The sequence below is a fragment of the Neolamprologus multifasciatus genome, unplaced genomic scaffold (assembly GCF_963576455.1).
Source record: "Neolamprologus multifasciatus unplaced genomic scaffold, fNeoMul1.2 scaffold_5, whole genome shotgun sequence".
NCBI classification, from domain to species: Eukaryota; Metazoa; Chordata; class Actinopteri; order Cichliformes; family Cichlidae; genus Neolamprologus; species Neolamprologus multifasciatus.
Window position 1 is genome coordinate 49087 of NW_028181986.1, and position 17051 is coordinate 66137.

Here is a 17051-nt window from a genome sequence, read left to right on the forward strand (position 1 = left end):
AGGTTGGGGACCGCTGCTCTTAATTGTTGTGACACGTGTTCGAAATGCAGACAGGTGCGCTCGATTTGCCACACGGAGCAGCGTGAGAGTAAAGCACGAGGGAGGGGCTAATAATCGGCTCAGTCATTTTTAATGATCATTGAAAGCCCAGATCGTAATCGTGATTAAAATTCGATTAATTGAGCAGCCCTAACTTATCTATTCATCTTATTTGTCATGTATTTGTATTGTGTACTTCCTTTTTGTAAGAAACCACACACGTGATCACAGCCACAAGAATCAATCAGTGAAAGAATAAAGTGCCTCAATCCGAACCTTAAGCTCCTTATTCCACACGCTGGGATCATTTGGCCTTCAGTGGTGTTCTTGCTGACACACCGGAGTGACCGGAGTGCTAAAGAGTGAATCGGACACATCAGTGTCATCCCTGATATCTCCACTACATTTAATCGTCCTTCAGCTTGTGGCTGCCGTTAGCTGATCTGCTAGTCAGCTGGTGTGCTGACCAGCGAACCAGTAGGTCACAAGATGAGCTTGTCTGTCTGATGAGCCAGCTCTCTCTGTTTTGGTCGTTTTGTCCTTGGGCAAGACCTAACCTACCGCTTACTGGTGATGACCAGAGCGGCCGATGGCGTGATATGGCAGCCTCGCTTCTGTCAGTCTGTCCCAGGGCAGCTGGGGCTACAACTGTAGCTGCCTCCACCAGTGTGTGAATGTGAGAGTGAATGAATAGTGGAATTGTAAAGGGTCTATGAGAGTCTCGAAAAGTGCTATATAAATGCAATCCATTATTATTATTAAGAGCATCTTTAGGCCTGACTGTGCTCATTCTTCCTCCAATCTCTCCTTACCAAAGATAACAACTACATCAGTATTAGCTCAATAACAATTTCTGCAAATCAATTGTGGACATTCATTTTTAAACCTTGTGTAAAATCATAAAACCTAATAGTCTGAGTATTATTCTTTGTGCAAATAGCTCTTGCAGGTTACCCCGGACTTAATAATTAAATAATAATAATAAAAATAACCTTTCCTTTAAGCAGCTGTTCAGGCTACTAAACTCATCCCAGAAATAACAAGTGACACCATTAATAGTGGAGCTACCTTTAACAGGTGAAACTGATTTGACCTATAAGGCTACTGCAGTTACTTCTTATCAGGGTTAGTAGGGAAGATATCTGGATGAGGTAGTTAGTAGTATGTAGTTAGTACCAGGCGAGTCCCCTCCCCCACATCGGCACCAGAACCCTGTATTATCTACAGGGTAAGACTGCCTGTTTTATCAAACTATGGCCATTACTACTGTGATCATTTGCAGCCCAGTGTGCCGCTCTCTCTGCTGGGATAAACCACTGGAGCTCACCCAGTCATCCCTTTCTTTCTCTCAAGAAGAAGTGAAATAAATATATTTATTATGTTACGAGTCTAATATTCTTTAAATCAAACTGTAATGAATAAATCAAGCAAGAAGATTTGGTGGCTCCAAGTGTTGTAGAAGAAAAGATAAACATCTCACTTTGAGAAATCAGCCTTTAAAATTAAGTAAGTACTGTGAATAAAAAACAAACAGCGAACCAATCAGTAGTCGCCAATATCCTCCTTATTTCATTCACAAAGAAATCAAATATATATATTATGGGCCCAAAGGAGCCTAAATCTTTAAATTAGGCAGTACATGAAGTATTTTTTTTAAATAAACAAAGACATGACTATAACAACTTTTAGTAATTCAGAGTCCAATTATCCACTCAAATGTGAATAAAAGTTCACTTGACAGCTGTATAAAAGTTACCTGTTTATACAATAATATAAACCACATTTCAAATGAGTATCTGTGGAAAAGTTTGAATCCTGACCTGAGAGTTTCCACTGCACACTGGGAACTCTTTAGTCCAGCAGACAGAAGCTTCACTCCTGAATCCTGCGGGTCAGAGTTACTCAGGTCCAGCTCTCTCAGACTGGAGGACTGGGAGCTGAGGACTGAGGAAAGAGCTTCACAGCTTCTCTCTGACAGGTTACAGCCACTCAGTCTGAAAAATAAAAGACAGTCTATACAACAAATACTCATGTACAGTTTGTTAATACATTTCACAACATTAAATCTTGACTTTCTATTTTTAAAGGAAACATAAACATACTAAGATACAACATCATATGGATGAACTTTACTTAATAATTTAAAAACAAAATGTTTTCTGATCTGACCTCAGAGTATTCAGTTTACAGTTTAAACGTTGTAGTCCAGCAGACAGAACTTCACTCCTGAATCCTGCAGCTTTCTGATACTCAGGCCCAGCTCTGTCAGACAAGAGGACTGTGAGCTGAGAACTGAGGACAGAGCTTCACAGCTTTCCTTTGAGAGTTCACAGATGTTAAGTCTGAAGATAAAAACATGAATAAAGATTGTTGTTAAAGTGTAACCAGGGTGCAATAGCTTATTGTCTGGTGCTGAGCAGTTTAGTAAAACTTCACTTTAACTTAGAAATGAATATAAATGCTATGAAACAAGGATAACTGGATAAAGATATAAACAAAAACAAACATCAAACACATAAACAAACAAAACTAAACAGAATACAAATTGATCTGACCTCAGAATATTCAGTTTGGCGTATGGACTCTCCACTGCAGTGGACAGAAGCATTACTGCTGAAGCCTTCAGGCTGTTGGTACTCAGGTCCAGTTCTCTCAGACTACAGGACTGGGAGCTGACCACTGACAATAAAACTTCACAACCTTTTTCTGACAGGTTACAGCCGCTCAGTCTGAGAGAGAAAGGAAAAAAAAAAACAAAACAATATATGTGATCAAATTAAATTTGTTTATATGTTAAACCTTTTTCTTTTTTTTTAAACCTATGAGACTATGAGTGCTACCAGTCCAGTGCCCACAATTGATTCCTTGATGGTACCTTGCTAAGGGGAACCTCAGGGTAGCTGTTCGGTGGATTCGACCCCCGACCTTACGATCAAGGGGCGACCATTCTACCTACTGAGCTAATAATTCTGTGTACACTATCATACAATAAACTACAACAATTATTTTAGAAAATTTTACTAATTCAGTAAATGTTATGCTAATTAACTGTGACTAACACTGGATTTTAAACACTAGCTGTATAAAACTCTTCCTGTTAAAGGTGTGTATAAAGGAGATGAGCTGAAATGCAGACTTCATGGAGAATGTTTGCTGTCAGGAAATATCAAAGACAAAGCAGAGATCCATCCAGTCTCTTCCACTAAGCCCACAGAGGGACAGACAACCACTCTCACTCACACCTGCATGAAGTTTAGATCACCAGGTAACCTAAATGCATGTCTGTGGACAGTGGGAGGAAACTGTAGAGGACCCAGAGTGAACCCAATGTAATTCTGCGGTAACACTGGTTATGGAAGCCTTACAGTTAGATATGAATACTGTCAAGAAACAGGACCTGAGTGGCAATTTCAATGATTAAGCCCAAGTTCTCCCTCCATCCTGGATGAAAACAGGACAGTCACAGCAGAGATTTATAATATAAAAGGGAGAGTGTGCACTGAAAGTGAGATAGAAAACAAACTGCTGGAGTTGGAGACATGAACAAGCTGAGGATAATAAACCTCTCAGAGGGGCTGAAGGATCAGAGCTCAGGTTCTTATTGGCTGGGCCTGGATTGTACTTTGATAAGAGTTACAGACAAAAATGTGTCAGAAATACTGACACGACCTGCTGGACTGAAAAAATATTTACTGAGTGACTGATGATCATTTATTTCACTATTTTTATGTTTTTTAACTGTTCTTTGAACTCAGCATTTCTGATTTATTTCCCATGGTTTTAAGATTTTTATCGATTATAAGATTTTAAGCAATGAGTTCATGTCTACTTACAGAGCTTTGTTGGAGGCTTTGACCACTGGCAGCATTCTCAGAAGAGCCTCCTCTGAAGCAGAGTATTTGTTAAAGTCAAACTCATCCAGATCTTCTTCTGATGACAGTAACATGAAGGTCAGAGCAGAGCACTGAGCAGGAGACAGTTTACCTGTGGAGAGACTTCCTGAAGTCCTGTATTGGTGGAACTCCTCCACTAGAGAACGATCATTCAGTTCAATCAGACAGTGGATCAGATTGATGCTTTTCTCTGCAGAGAGATTCTCACTGAGCTTCTTCTTAATATACTGGACTGTTTTCTTATTGGTCTGTGAGCTACTTCCTGTCTGTGTCAGCAGACCTCGTAGGAGAATCTGATTGGTCTGCAGTGAAAGACCCAGGAGAAAGCGGAGGAACAAGTCCAGGTGTCCATTTGGACTCTGTAAGGCCTTGTCCACAGCACTCTGGTGAAGTGATTGGAGTTTTAGTTTGTTAAATAATTTAGACCATGTAGAGGTTGTTTATTGTTCTTCCAGCAGATTGAGTCCAGAGTTGATGAAGCTCAGATGGACATGAAGAGCAGCCAGAAACTCCTGAACACTCAGATGGATGAAGCAGAACACCTTGTCCTGGTACAGTCCTCTCTCCTCTTTAAAGATCTGTGTGAACACTCCTGAGTACACTGAGGCTGCTCTGATATCGATGCCACACTCTGTCAGGTCTGATTCATAGAAGATCAGGTTTCCTTTCTGCAGCTGATCAAAAGCCAGTTTTCCCAGAGACTCCATCATCTTCCTGCTCTCTGGACTCCAGTGTGGATCTGTCTCAGCTCCTCCATCATACTTGACCTTCTTCACTTTGGCCTGAACCACCAGGAACTGGATGTACATCTCAGTCAGGGTGTTGGGCAGCTGTCCTCCCTCTCTGGTTTCCAGCACATCCTCCAGAACTGTAGCAGTGATCCAGCAGAAGACTGGGATGTGGCACATGATGTGGAGGCTTCGTGATGTCTTGATGTGGGAGATGATCCTGCTGCCCTGCTCCTCATCTCTGAATCTCTTCCTGAAGTACTCCTCCTTCTGTGGGTCAGTGAACCCTCTGACCTCTGTCACCATGCCAACACAGTCAGGAGGGATCTGATTGGCTGCTGCAGGTCGTGTGGTTATCCAGAGGCGAGCAGAGGGAAGCAGTTTCCCCCTGATGAGGTTTGTCAGCAGCACATCCACTGAGGTGGACTTTCTAGGGTCAGTTAGGATTGTAGTTTTGTGGAAGTCCAGAGGAAGGCGACACTCATCCAGACCATCAAAGATGAACACAACCTGGAAGTCTTCAAAGCTGCAGATTCCTGCTTCTTTGGTTTCAGTAAAGAAGTGATGAACAAGTCCCACCAAGCTGAACTTTTCCTCTTTCAGCACATTCAGCTCTCTGAAAGTGAATGGAAACATGAACTGGATGTCCTGGTTGGCTTTGTCTTCAGCCCAGTCCAGGCTGTATTTCTGTGTTAAAACTGTTTTCCCAATGCCAGCCACTCCCTTTGTCAGCACTGTTCTGATTGGTTCATCTCTTCCAGGTGAGGCTTTAAAGATGTCTTCTTGTCTGATTGTTGTTTCTGGTCTGTCGGGTTTCCTGGATGCTGTTTCAATCTGTCTGACCTCATGTTCATCATTGACCTCTGCAGTCCCTCCCTCTGTGATGTAGAGCTCTGTGTAGATCTGATTCAGAAGGGTTGGGTTTCCTGCTTTAGCGATGCCCTCAAACACACACTGGAACTTCTTCTTCAGAGCAGATTTAAGGTTACGATGACAAACAGCAGCTGGAAGTTCTGAATAATAATAATAAAAATAGAACTTCAACAATCATATTTTACAAAATGCTGATGACAATTTCTGACCCACTGAGAAATGACTGAACACACTGGTGTCACAAGTCTCTCATTTATCCAGCAGCTTAAATCTTTAGAGAAATCCTCTTACTGCTCTGCAGACGGTCAGCCAGCTCCTCCTGCTTCATTCTCCTCAGGAAGTCCACTGTGATCTTCACAAATGCCTCTCTGCTGCTCCTCTGCTCATCATCCTCCCTCTGAAACTCCAAGCACTGGGGCTTATTTGGATTCAGAGCCTTCTGGATCTTCTTCAGCTCGTTCTTAACAAAAGCGATGATGTTGTCCTCCAGCAGCTGGAACAGAATAGTTTATGAATGAGCCACCACTCTGAACTTCAGTCTACACAACATCAAGAAGGTCCTGAGGAAATGTGAACGCTGGTTTGAGGGCGGAGTCAAGGAGGCCATTTATGTGAAAAGGGAAAGACCATCTCTGAATGGAGGAGGGGCCTAAGGGTACATCTGTCACCATCTTTAACAACACTTTAACAAACAACATGAGATTTTAACAGTAATGTAAAAATCCTGTGATTCATTGTTATTAAGCACAAACACATCTATGGCTCCGTTTCCATTAGTAGCTGCTCAGATCGACTCACAACAGGTCGCCACGACTGGACTGGATCCACTGGTTTCCATTACAGTTGAGGACCACCTAATGTGGTCGTCTCCATATAGCCGAGTGTCAACTCAGATCATTAGTAAGTGTTAATGCTCCTAATTTCCATCATATTTGTCATTTATTGCTCAAAGTTATTGTAGAAACAGTTATTCAGCTTCATTCTCACTGATCTCGACTACAAACTGTTTCACTTTGGTTTCTGTTTAAAGCCTCGATGTTTAAAATGTTTCCCTGTGATCAATGTTGCCTCTAATGTTTCATGTGTCTGAACACAAACTCCCTGAGCGTCCCTTGGACCACTGTGAGCAACTGCAGACGTGTGCACTGTGGTCACGCCAGCATCGAATCATCCAGGTTACATGTTTATTAAAATAATCTAATTACAGCATTTATGTTAGACTACTTTTAATTAACTGCTTTAGCCCACTTACAATGAAAATTAAAAGCAACCTTGTTCATGACCTGTAGCATGTTAACACTATTGGAAGTAAAAAAGAACTTGAACTCCAATTATGAAAACACAACTTCATTTAATTTTTATTTATTATTAAGCTCTGACTTGTATTATGAGTCTGTGGTCTGGGAGAGAGTCTGTAACTCTGGATGCAAAATACAGTAAATAATGACCAGTGCTGGGCAATTAATTATATACTTACTTCTTCAAAAAGGTAAAACAAAGTTTTTTGCAGCTGTTTACCTAAAAGTGCAGCCAAGGCGTTTTTTAAATAAACATTTCAAACTATTTACAGAACAATCAGCTGTTCTGCATCAAATCTGATGCCACACAAATTATTTGTGCCAAAAAATAATTTCTGTCACTATGAGATGAAGGAGAACAACAGCCTGATACCTGCAGGCCTGACAGCAGCAGATGTATCACTGCTGTAACACCTGTAACATTCAGCAGTCGCCTCATTGTTCTGACACAACAAAACTATTGACTACACTACACACTAACTACACACTAACTACACACTAACTACACAAGATTTGTGCTAAACGTCACAAATCTCTCACATCTCAAACACGCCGTCACTCCTAAAACTTCCCCTCCCTAAACAACTAAATGCCATGTTGCCATGTCATGTTTTGATTGGTCGGCATGGTACTTTCTTCGACCAATAGGAAAGGGCGGGGTGTTTTGGTTTCATCTTTGCTCACAGGTGGAGAGTGGTTTCGAGCGCTTTCCTTATGAAACGCTGTTTTTACCGTTTCTTCCCGCAGTAAATATAAACAACAAGATTATTCAGGAAGAAAACCAAACAACCAAACCATCTCCAATGGTTGTACACGTTGTCATTAACGTGGCTTCACTCCACATCAGCCGCTTTGCTAAAACACCGGTGTCGGCACATGAGGACGCTGTCATAGCCTGTCAGCGACGTTGATTAGCTGCGTATATACGAATGTGAATCGCATCATTGGCTGGACTATGAGATAAGGTGGCATCGTTCTGATCCAATACGGGAGCAGCCAGTCACTGACTAACACTGCAAAACTGAATTGTTAACCTATTTACTTTAATTTCAATTCAGGTGGATTTTTTTTGTGTGCAATGCAGATTTTCTGTGTGCAGAGACGTGCCAGCAGTCAAAGTTTGTTTCTTTTGGACATTTAGTCCACAGAGTCCTTGGTGTTCTGAAAGGGACCTATAAATAAATGTATTATTAATAATAATAAAGTAGTTGTTGTACATGTACAGACCATAAATATGGAGTCCAGCTGTGTTTGATGCTGCTGGGCAGACTGACCACTGGGAACCTCTGAGCTCTGCTGGTCCACTCTGTGGAGGAACCATGGACACACACACACACACACACACACACACACACACACACACACACACACACACACACACGAGGCCACTTTGATGATTGAAATGTGAATTTAGCCTCTAAAAGCTGTGTTCAGTCACTTTTGCTGCTTCCCTTGTTGCATCTGTATTTGTAGTTTCTCTGTCAGAGATCAAAATGATCAATAATACAAATGATCCTCCAGAGTCCTTCCACTGTTATCCTGATCACTGACACTTCTTTGTTGTGTTTTAAACTCTGTAAAAACACAAAGATCATAATTCCCTGAATGACTTCAGTTTTTTTCTAACTGAACTTTGATTCTAAAGTTAAAGGCTGTTTCTCAGTAAATGTACTTGTGATACGTCATCATTCACAGATCAAGTTTAACAACCGATATATGAAGGACTCGGCTCAACTCACAGAAAGTAAACAAAGTATGTTACTGTTTAACAGCACACTGCAACATTCACACGTTCATCTAACAAACTGGATCATTAACAGCTGCATGTTCACACGTTTCACTTTGATTCACTACAGATTCAGCAGACAGAAAGAAGTTGATGAGGAAACAACAATTCAGTTCATTTCTGTCCTGGTTGATGAAAATGGCAGCACTGCTGAGGAGCAGGAAGTGGGGATCAGACTGAGTGAAGAGTTTTAGGACAGACAGTTTGAGAACATCTCCTCTTCCTAAAAATAATCTCTGAGTATCTGCTGTGTTTGTGGAAACACTCCAACACACAGCGCTGCACATATGAACATGTGTGTGAAACAGAGCTGACATTAAACATGATGGAGGATTTATTCACAAACACACAACAACATTTACACACACATTACCTCTCTGCAGGACGACACACGACTGATTTAAAGTCAGGACCAGCCTCTTTAGACGAGTCACTCTGTAAGGACACAGAGCTGGGTGGAGGTCCAGGCTGGTTCCTGTGAATAATGATGGAGCAGTGATGTGAGTGCTGAGCTGTGACATGGAGAAGAGTCATGGACAGTTAGAGATGGTCATCTCACCTCTGAGCTTTGGTCTGGCTCTCATGTTCCCCACACAGAGTGCTTTTAGAGGGAGGGACTCCCTCCTCTCTGTCCTCACACTGATCCATGCTGCTCAATTCACATCAGCTCACACACACTTTCTACCTTCACCTGCAGAGGAAACACAAATCATTCATGTGCACATCAGCTGAAATCCTCCTTTCCATCATGTGTGCTGTCCAAATATCAGCTGCTTCTTTCCTGCTTCATCTCAGTGTCAGCTGAGAGAATGACAAACCCACTACGTGTCAACATTTGATGGATGATGACACAGAAATGTGAAATGATATTGACCTAAATCTGTCCTGATGATGATGAGAAGCTCTGATGAGTTGTGACTGTCTGAGGTGTTACTAGGATGTAGAAACACTGGAGCTCAGCCCTGAAATCTTTGCTGTTTTCACTTGATAACAGCAGCTGTTTAAAGTTACTGAGTGTGTTTGACAGTAAAGTGAATGTAAATGTGAGACACTGTGTGCTCACAGCTAAAGGCTGCAGTCAGCTGTGTTAGAGCCTCTTTCACACAATGATCCTTTAATAAACACTCAGAGCTCCATGTTGATGAAGCAGTCATGTGTGAGCTTGTGTGCTGACATGTTGACAGTTTGACTTCAGCTTTTACTGAAGAAAATCCACAGAAGGCTGAAAGTGAAGCATCACTTCCTGTTTGAGGAGAGCCAACAGTCTGTTTACACGTCATGTCTGAGTTACAGCTGGAATAAATGATCATTTGCAAAGTCTGCTGCTCTTTCTGTAACCATCTGACCATCAACTAACTCTGTGCTGCTGCTGCTCTCATTCACAAAGTGCTCAATTACATTTTTAACTCGTGTCTTTAAGAGCTCTTAGCGTTAGCTTAGCTTTAGCATGCTGTCTGACTAGCTTAGCGTCAGAGCTCTGCAGGTGTGTCGTGTGTAAATATTAATCACAGTGACAGTGAAGGAGGTAAAGGTGAGAAAAACACTGCAGCTGAGCTGTGACGTCATCACGTACGCTGCGTCCTCTGTGGGCTCTGAGTGAACTCAAAGTACAAACTACAAGTACACAAACACGAACGTAGCTCAGAGTGGCGGACACACTCGGCCTCGTTGGTCCAGCTGTGAGTCCGTTACCGTGAACTATGGAGCGGCAGATTTGTGCTGAACTAAGCTGCACACAGCTGATGTTAGCCAGGAAACATTACACACTGACTTTAATGGAGAGACCGGAAATACAAACACACACAGTTTGTTGTGTGAAGAAATCAAACATGAGCTGAACAAACAGTAAAGTTCCTAAAGACAAACTGTTAAAGGAGGAAACAAAGCAAACTTACAGTTTCTTCACACACCAACAACAAGCTCCACTCCACGAAGTTCAGGAAGTGAAAGTAAACTGAGCAGGTAGAAAACACCCAGAGAGGCGTGTCCAGCGGGGTGGCCTGGCGGGGGGGCACAGGCCACCCCCCCAACCAGACTGGCCACCCCAGGTGCCACCCTGAAGCTAAAACAATAAAATTCAATCAAATATCAAATGTACGATTATGTTTTCACAGTGCAGGTCAGATATCCGAGTGTAAGTGAATGCAGCATTGGCTTCTGCACTATGAGTCTACCTGCAGTCTCCCTGGGTCAGATATAAACCAAGTTTAGGTGGAGTTTATTTTTCGTTGTGTTGACTTTTTACCGTCAGTTACAATCTGACGGTAAGTTACTGCGTACTAGCTAGCATGACGGAGTTTATATACAGCTGAGTGGGTGCTGTGATGTTACTGATAGTGAACTTTATTTTATTCATAAGGTTAGTTAGTAGAGTTGCCAACGGCTCCTTAAAAAATGGAATGGTCCCTCATTCAGAGAAAATATTACGTGTTTTGTATTGAGCTGAGAAGGGACGCAGTTTGTCCCGGACTTTAGCTAGAATGGAAAAAGACACAAAGCTGGATTTATTCTGTCTTTGCTGCACAGCTGTTTCTTCTCTCATTCTCTCCCTCTCCTGTTGCTACTTCAATCATGAAACTGATCAATGATCAGCTGATCGTCTCTCTTGTTTGTTTATCTTGAAGGGAAGTTATGAACTGTTTCTGAGACACAAACAACACCAGGATCCTTTTCTATGTAGCTGACAGCTGGTAACTGTGCAGGGGCGGGTCTAGCAGGGGGGCCAGGTAGGGCATGAACAGGAAAAGGGGGGCACAAAAAAAACTTTTCTTTCTTATTCTCATTTAAAATGTCTCGCTTTTAATAAATAATTATCTGAATCTTGCAAACAAAGTTTTTATCTGATGTAAAATGTATAAGGCAGCATAGAAAGTATTTACTTGCTTTCAGGTTTCATTCAAATGTTAGTCTTTTCATTTGTTTCCCTTTTTTCCTGTTTCAAAATCAAACACCAGCTTGTGAGAAGATTATCTTCTTTTTTTAATAGGCAGATAAAGGTTTGCATTGGCATTGGCTAATTTGCCAACTGTATGTTAAAAATGTTCATATTTTAATATTCAAAAATGATTTTGCCCAAAACATATGTGCACTACATGTCAGTAAAAATACTAGGCAAATATTGCTATCCTTGAATGCTGAATAAACACTGACTGATTGTATCTCTTGTACTTTATCAACACAGTATCTAGAAACTTTGCACCGTAGTGGTTAAAGTCTCATTCTAATAACAGTTAAAGTGCATTCGGTTGTTAGGTTTATAGGGTTATTGAATTATGGTTAACGGTTGGTAGAATTTTTTTTAACATTATCTGTCAATTACATCTGCCACCCTTCTCCAAATCTGTGCCCCCATCTGGCCCCCCCAACAAAAATTTTCTAGACACGCCACTGTCCCCCCAGGGACCACCCCTCCTAAAACTTCCCCCTTCCTAAACAACTAAATGCCATGTTGCCATATCATGTTTTGATTGGTCGACATGGTACATTTTTCCACCAATAGGAAAGGGTGGGGGGTGTTTTGGTGTTGTTTTTGCTCACAGGCTTTCGAGCGTTTTCCTTATAAAACACAGTTTTTACCGTTTCTTCCTGCAGTAAATATAAACAACGACAGTATTCAGGAAGAAAAACAAACATTGCAGATATTTTATCATAACTCTGGTTTTACGATCAACACAATTTAAAAACTGGTATAAAGTCCACACTTTGTCCGTCAGTTGTTCCGTCTGTCCTGCTCACATCTCCAATGGTTGTACACGTTGTCATTAACTTCACTCCACATCAGCTGCTTTGCTAAAACACCGGTGTCGGCACATAAGGACGCTGTCATAGCCTGTCAACCACGTTGATTAGCTGCGTATATACGAATGTGAATCGCATCATTGGCTGGAGCAGCCAGTCACCGCTCACTTACTGACTCACACTGCAAAACAGATTCAATTGTTAACGTATTTATTTTAATTTCAATTCAGGTTAGATTTAATTTTTTGTGCGTAACACAGATTTTCTGTGTGTTGTGTGCAGCTTAGAGCAAACATGGCTCCCATTGTGTTGAAGGAGTCCAAGTGACGGTGGTTCTGGACTCACTGTGAGTTCAGCTGCACTGGAGTAGTTAAAAGTACATGTGCATGTAGGTTTGGGCTCATTCCTTGTTGTCTGGGACAACAGACAGACATAAAACAGTGCTCAGTGACACTAATATCTTTGCATTGCATATTATCTAATGCAAAAACAAGTGAACGCACAAAAGCTGTTAGGATTTGGCTTCCTAAGCAGTTGGGGTGCACTCTGTTGGTTTCCAAAAGAGAGGAATGATTTCACAAACAGATTAAAAGTGTCAATAAAACCTGTGTTAGCAGCTCTGTATCTGGAGCCAGGTGCTGAGGCTAAGGAGTCTGCAAACATGTGCTGTGGTTCAGAAACAGCTCTGAGTCCTTCTTCTGACTGGGGACGACCACTTCAGCCCAGGACCATGGATGTGTGGTGTGGAGCAGGAGGAGGGTGAGGATGTTTTAGATTTGCCCCCTGTCACATTCCTATTTAAGATTCTCTTTATTTAATCACTAGTGTGTATTTATATATACATATATATATTTAGTTAACTGAAAATCTTTTTTTCTTTTACTACATCTTACTAATATTTCGCTCTTTACTTTATTTTTAGTTATTTTTCATTATTTCTTTTTTTTTTCTACTGTACCATTCTGCTGAGTGACTGTCTTCTGCTTGTCAAATACATTTCATTGCATTGTTGACCCTGTGATAACTTGCATATGACAAATAAAACTAAAAACTGAAAAACAGAGCTGAAAAGGAGAGCCGTGGATGCCTTACATTTGAAGAGCAGAGCAGCTGAAGAAAAGCTGTGACTCCACTGTGAGATGGACGCTGTGATTCATCACCAGCAACACACTGACCTGCATTCATCCATAGATGACACTCAGGACTCTGGTTCCACAGCTGTTCTTGTTCACAGCTGCATCCAGTTAGAGAGGAAACTGTATAATGCAATGATGATGTTCCAGCGTCATGTTGTTGCTCCTCCTCCACATGCTTACCTGCCACAGTTTAACTCCGCCTCTCAGACAGTCATGTCACCTGATCTGCATGTTGTGTTGTACGATGACGTCATCTTGATGTTGACGAGGAGAAAAACTAGTTTAGTCCTGCAGATGGTGATCCTGCTGCTCTGCTCAACTTACTTTAGCCTGGGTTGGACTCTATATGAGCAGCTTCACCTCTGGTTTCACTGTTAAACACACTTGTTTGATTTCACCTGGAAAAGTTGGAAAACAAATATTTTATAGAAAAATTATTTGTTAAATTTTTTGAGGGTCAAATATCTTGTTTGATTTGTGGAATGAACTGTTAAGGTGGTAAAATGAATCAGGTTAAAATACTTTAAATCAGTGAGGATGTATAATGTAATTTAAATGTTGATAATGGTTGTAGTGGGCTTGTAATGTAAATGTGGTCTGATTAAATGTGACATTAATGGTGACGCTGCATAAACCTGATAAAACAGTTCTATTAGTGGGTCTGTGTGATCAGCATCAGTGGGTTAAGGTGAGGCCTCGACTAGCAGAACGTCATGTTGGTGACAACACATGAGCCAACATCAGACTCCGAGCGCTACGATGCTAAAGATCAGAAGATCCAGTGTGACATCATCGTTACCTGGAAACAGCAGCCCTCATCTTTATTGGAGGATATTTACACCAGCAACACTGTTTAGTTTGATTTGACGGATTAACAACATGATGTGATATCCAGTTCATCTGTAATAGATACTGGATCTAATCAGTCAGCAGATATTTGATCAGCTTATTTATAACTATACTAGAAACAAACACAACTGTGTTGGTGATTCATGCAAACTTGCATATCAGCCTTTGAAGGTTTTGTAGTATTGAGAACAAAGAGGTTGTGTTAGGGCTGAAAAGCCCGACTTGTTCTCCTCTGCAGGTCATCAAATGCACCACAGAAGTTTGTATTTGCACAAGCCCGTATATGTTTGATGGCTTTATTATTCTCTGTTCAAAGACAGTAACTGTGGAAAATGTCTCATGTAGTATCAGCTTCATTTAAAATGACTGCAAACATTTAGAGAACATGTGCTGCTGTTTGTCCTACATTTCAACACTGAATGGACCCTGAAAACGTGCAGCTGGCAGATTGGAGTCCACATGAAATATCGGCTGTATGAAGACTGGAAATATAGATGATACAAATATGCAGCAAACATTTGTGGACATGGATAAACTCTCTGATCCAAAAAGCAGGAAGTGCCACAGCTAGAAAATGAAAGTGTGTAACAGCTGAAGTCAAATGTAATGCAGAGTTGAATCTGCACTTGGATCATCTGTGAAAGGTCCACATGTAGGGATCACATGAGTCCTGATGTTTGTCAGTGCAGCTTGATAACTCCATCTACTGTGGGCTACATATACTGGGCTGGTAGCTCCATAGTTTTGGAAAGAAACTATTCAATGTGCAAATTTAAAATCATCGTCTCTTCTAACACAGGAGCCATGTTGAGTTTACAGCCGACCACCGGCAGTCTGAAATGGAATGAAGCCCATTGACAGCCAGCAGGTCTGAACAGGAACGTACCCATTTGTATGCAATGATGTGGCTGCAGCTGACACAGGATTGGTTCAAAACTCAACATCAGACGCATTTCACAGAGTTCACAAATAAACTCGCGTTTTTATGTTTGAAGATCATCATAAAGTAGAATTGATGGTCCAGTAGAAACAGCAGGAGGTTTGAACCCTTCTGATGCAGCAGAAACAGGATTTGGAGGAAGATGTTAATAGATTAGAAAGAATTGTACACTGTGAATCAATGCAAGTCTTTCTAGATAGAAAGATCTGTAATAATCCCTCAGGTAGGTTCCTCTGGGACAGTCACAGATAGAGACTCCAATTCTGACGTCCTTTGAAAGTTTGAATTTTCATCACTCGTCATGCACACAGATGTTAATTCTACATATTCCTAGTACTGAACTCTAAATCAATATGAAGAAAATGCTCCTACTAATCTGCATATATGTTGATATCAAATCCTTTTCCAGCACATGGATAAATCTCTATAAATCTTTCAGTCTGATCAGAATGGGCACAGTGTTGTTATTGCAGCTGATGTTTGAAAAGCTAAATGTCCATTTTAAAGTGGTCGTGTGTAGGATTGTGTTTCCTTCCTTTGTGCAGCTCTTACAGTAAACATGTTTGAATGTTTCCTGTTCCCCTGATGCTTCTTCCTGTTGGATAAAGTTGGTTTGGAATAACTTGTTCTTACAGGTTTCAATGAACTTCAAACTGTGATCCACTTACAAAACTGTTCATTTTATTGGAACGATCCACATTTGCATCCATTCACGGTACATTTGACATCTGAACACGTTTCTACACATGATGAAAGGACAGATGGTGTTTGTGTGTCCTTCTTAAACTTAGTGTGAATGTTTCATCATGTAGAACGACTTAGAACAAAGTCTTTGGGAACATTTGGAGAACACGTTTAGGAAAGTAACATCCTGGTAGAACATTTTCTTAAAGCAAAGCAGAGCTGCAACATGACTGTGAGGATTCAGAAGAATAAAGTCAGAATACTTTATTATTGTGAAGACTAAAGTGCACCTTAATGCTGCCAATGAATACACATGTTCTTTGTGAAAGCATGTGTGAGCACAGCTGACATGCACTACACTGACCCCACTCGCCCCATTTCTTCATCCACTTCTTGCTCTTGTGCTTGAAATGAGACGCAGACGCAGCAAAAGTCAGAGGCTCTAAAATCCACAAAAAGGGGGCTCGTTAGATCAGGATGTTGGATGTGATCCATAGAAAACATGGATAATACTCCACTTTATTTGAAGACATCTGTAGCACTGCCTCAGTTCTGGATGTTTCCACAGACTCTGTGCACCTAAAGAAAAGGTCAAAGGTCAGCAGCACATGTAGTTGGGACAATTCTTCATTTACAAACAACAGTCGCACAAACTCTACAATTATTTTCCTCCAATGACACTTTTCACTTGCAGAAATGGTCCTGTGTGATTTCTAGGCTGTGATATAAAAACTAGTTCCTAATGGCAGCGATTCACTCAGTAAACATGTGTTTCCTTCACCAACCTCACACACAGATCCAATAAGATCAGGAAGTGGGCAGTATAGTACAATATGTGTTATTTTGTACTGTACTGCCCAAACTAAAGATCTGCTGAAGTGTTGGAAATGATTCAGATGCTTATTTTGGACGATACAGCAGAAGATCAGACATGAAAGTGGAGATAACACAGAAGACCTGCAGCAAAGGGTCAGAGGTCAGACTGGGCCACTGGATTCAACAATGAGCCAATGATCATCAAGTAGTGACTAAAGCAGAGCCCTGACGTTCTGACATTTATCACACAGTTAGAACAAATGTCTGCTGA

General features: G+C 41.2%; 1 long non-coding RNA gene and 1 pseudogene across 2 annotated transcripts in view; both read right to left on the reverse strand.

The window, feature by feature from the left end:
* Positions 1-2782: 2782 nt before the first annotated feature.
* LOC146490335 (protein NLRC3-like) overlaps positions 2783-17051 on the reverse strand; it is a 53765-nt pseudogene continuing 39496 nt past the window's right edge. Inside the window, exons 4-7 of the transcript XR_014872814.1 lie at positions 8991-9092; positions 8059-8137; positions 5825-6026; positions 2783-5673 (exon numbers count right to left, since the gene is read on the reverse strand). The product of XR_014872814.1 is annotated as a protein NLRC3-like (transcript). The remainder of the gene's footprint in view (positions 5674-5824; positions 6027-8058; positions 8138-8990; positions 9093-17051) is intronic.
* On the reverse strand, positions 9176-10771 carry LOC146490336 (uncharacterized). Its single transcript, XR_014872818.1, has 2 exons — positions 10513-10771; positions 9176-9308 (listed from the first exon to the last, which is right to left on the reverse strand). It is a non-coding gene; the product is annotated as an uncharacterized LOC146490336 (long non-coding RNA).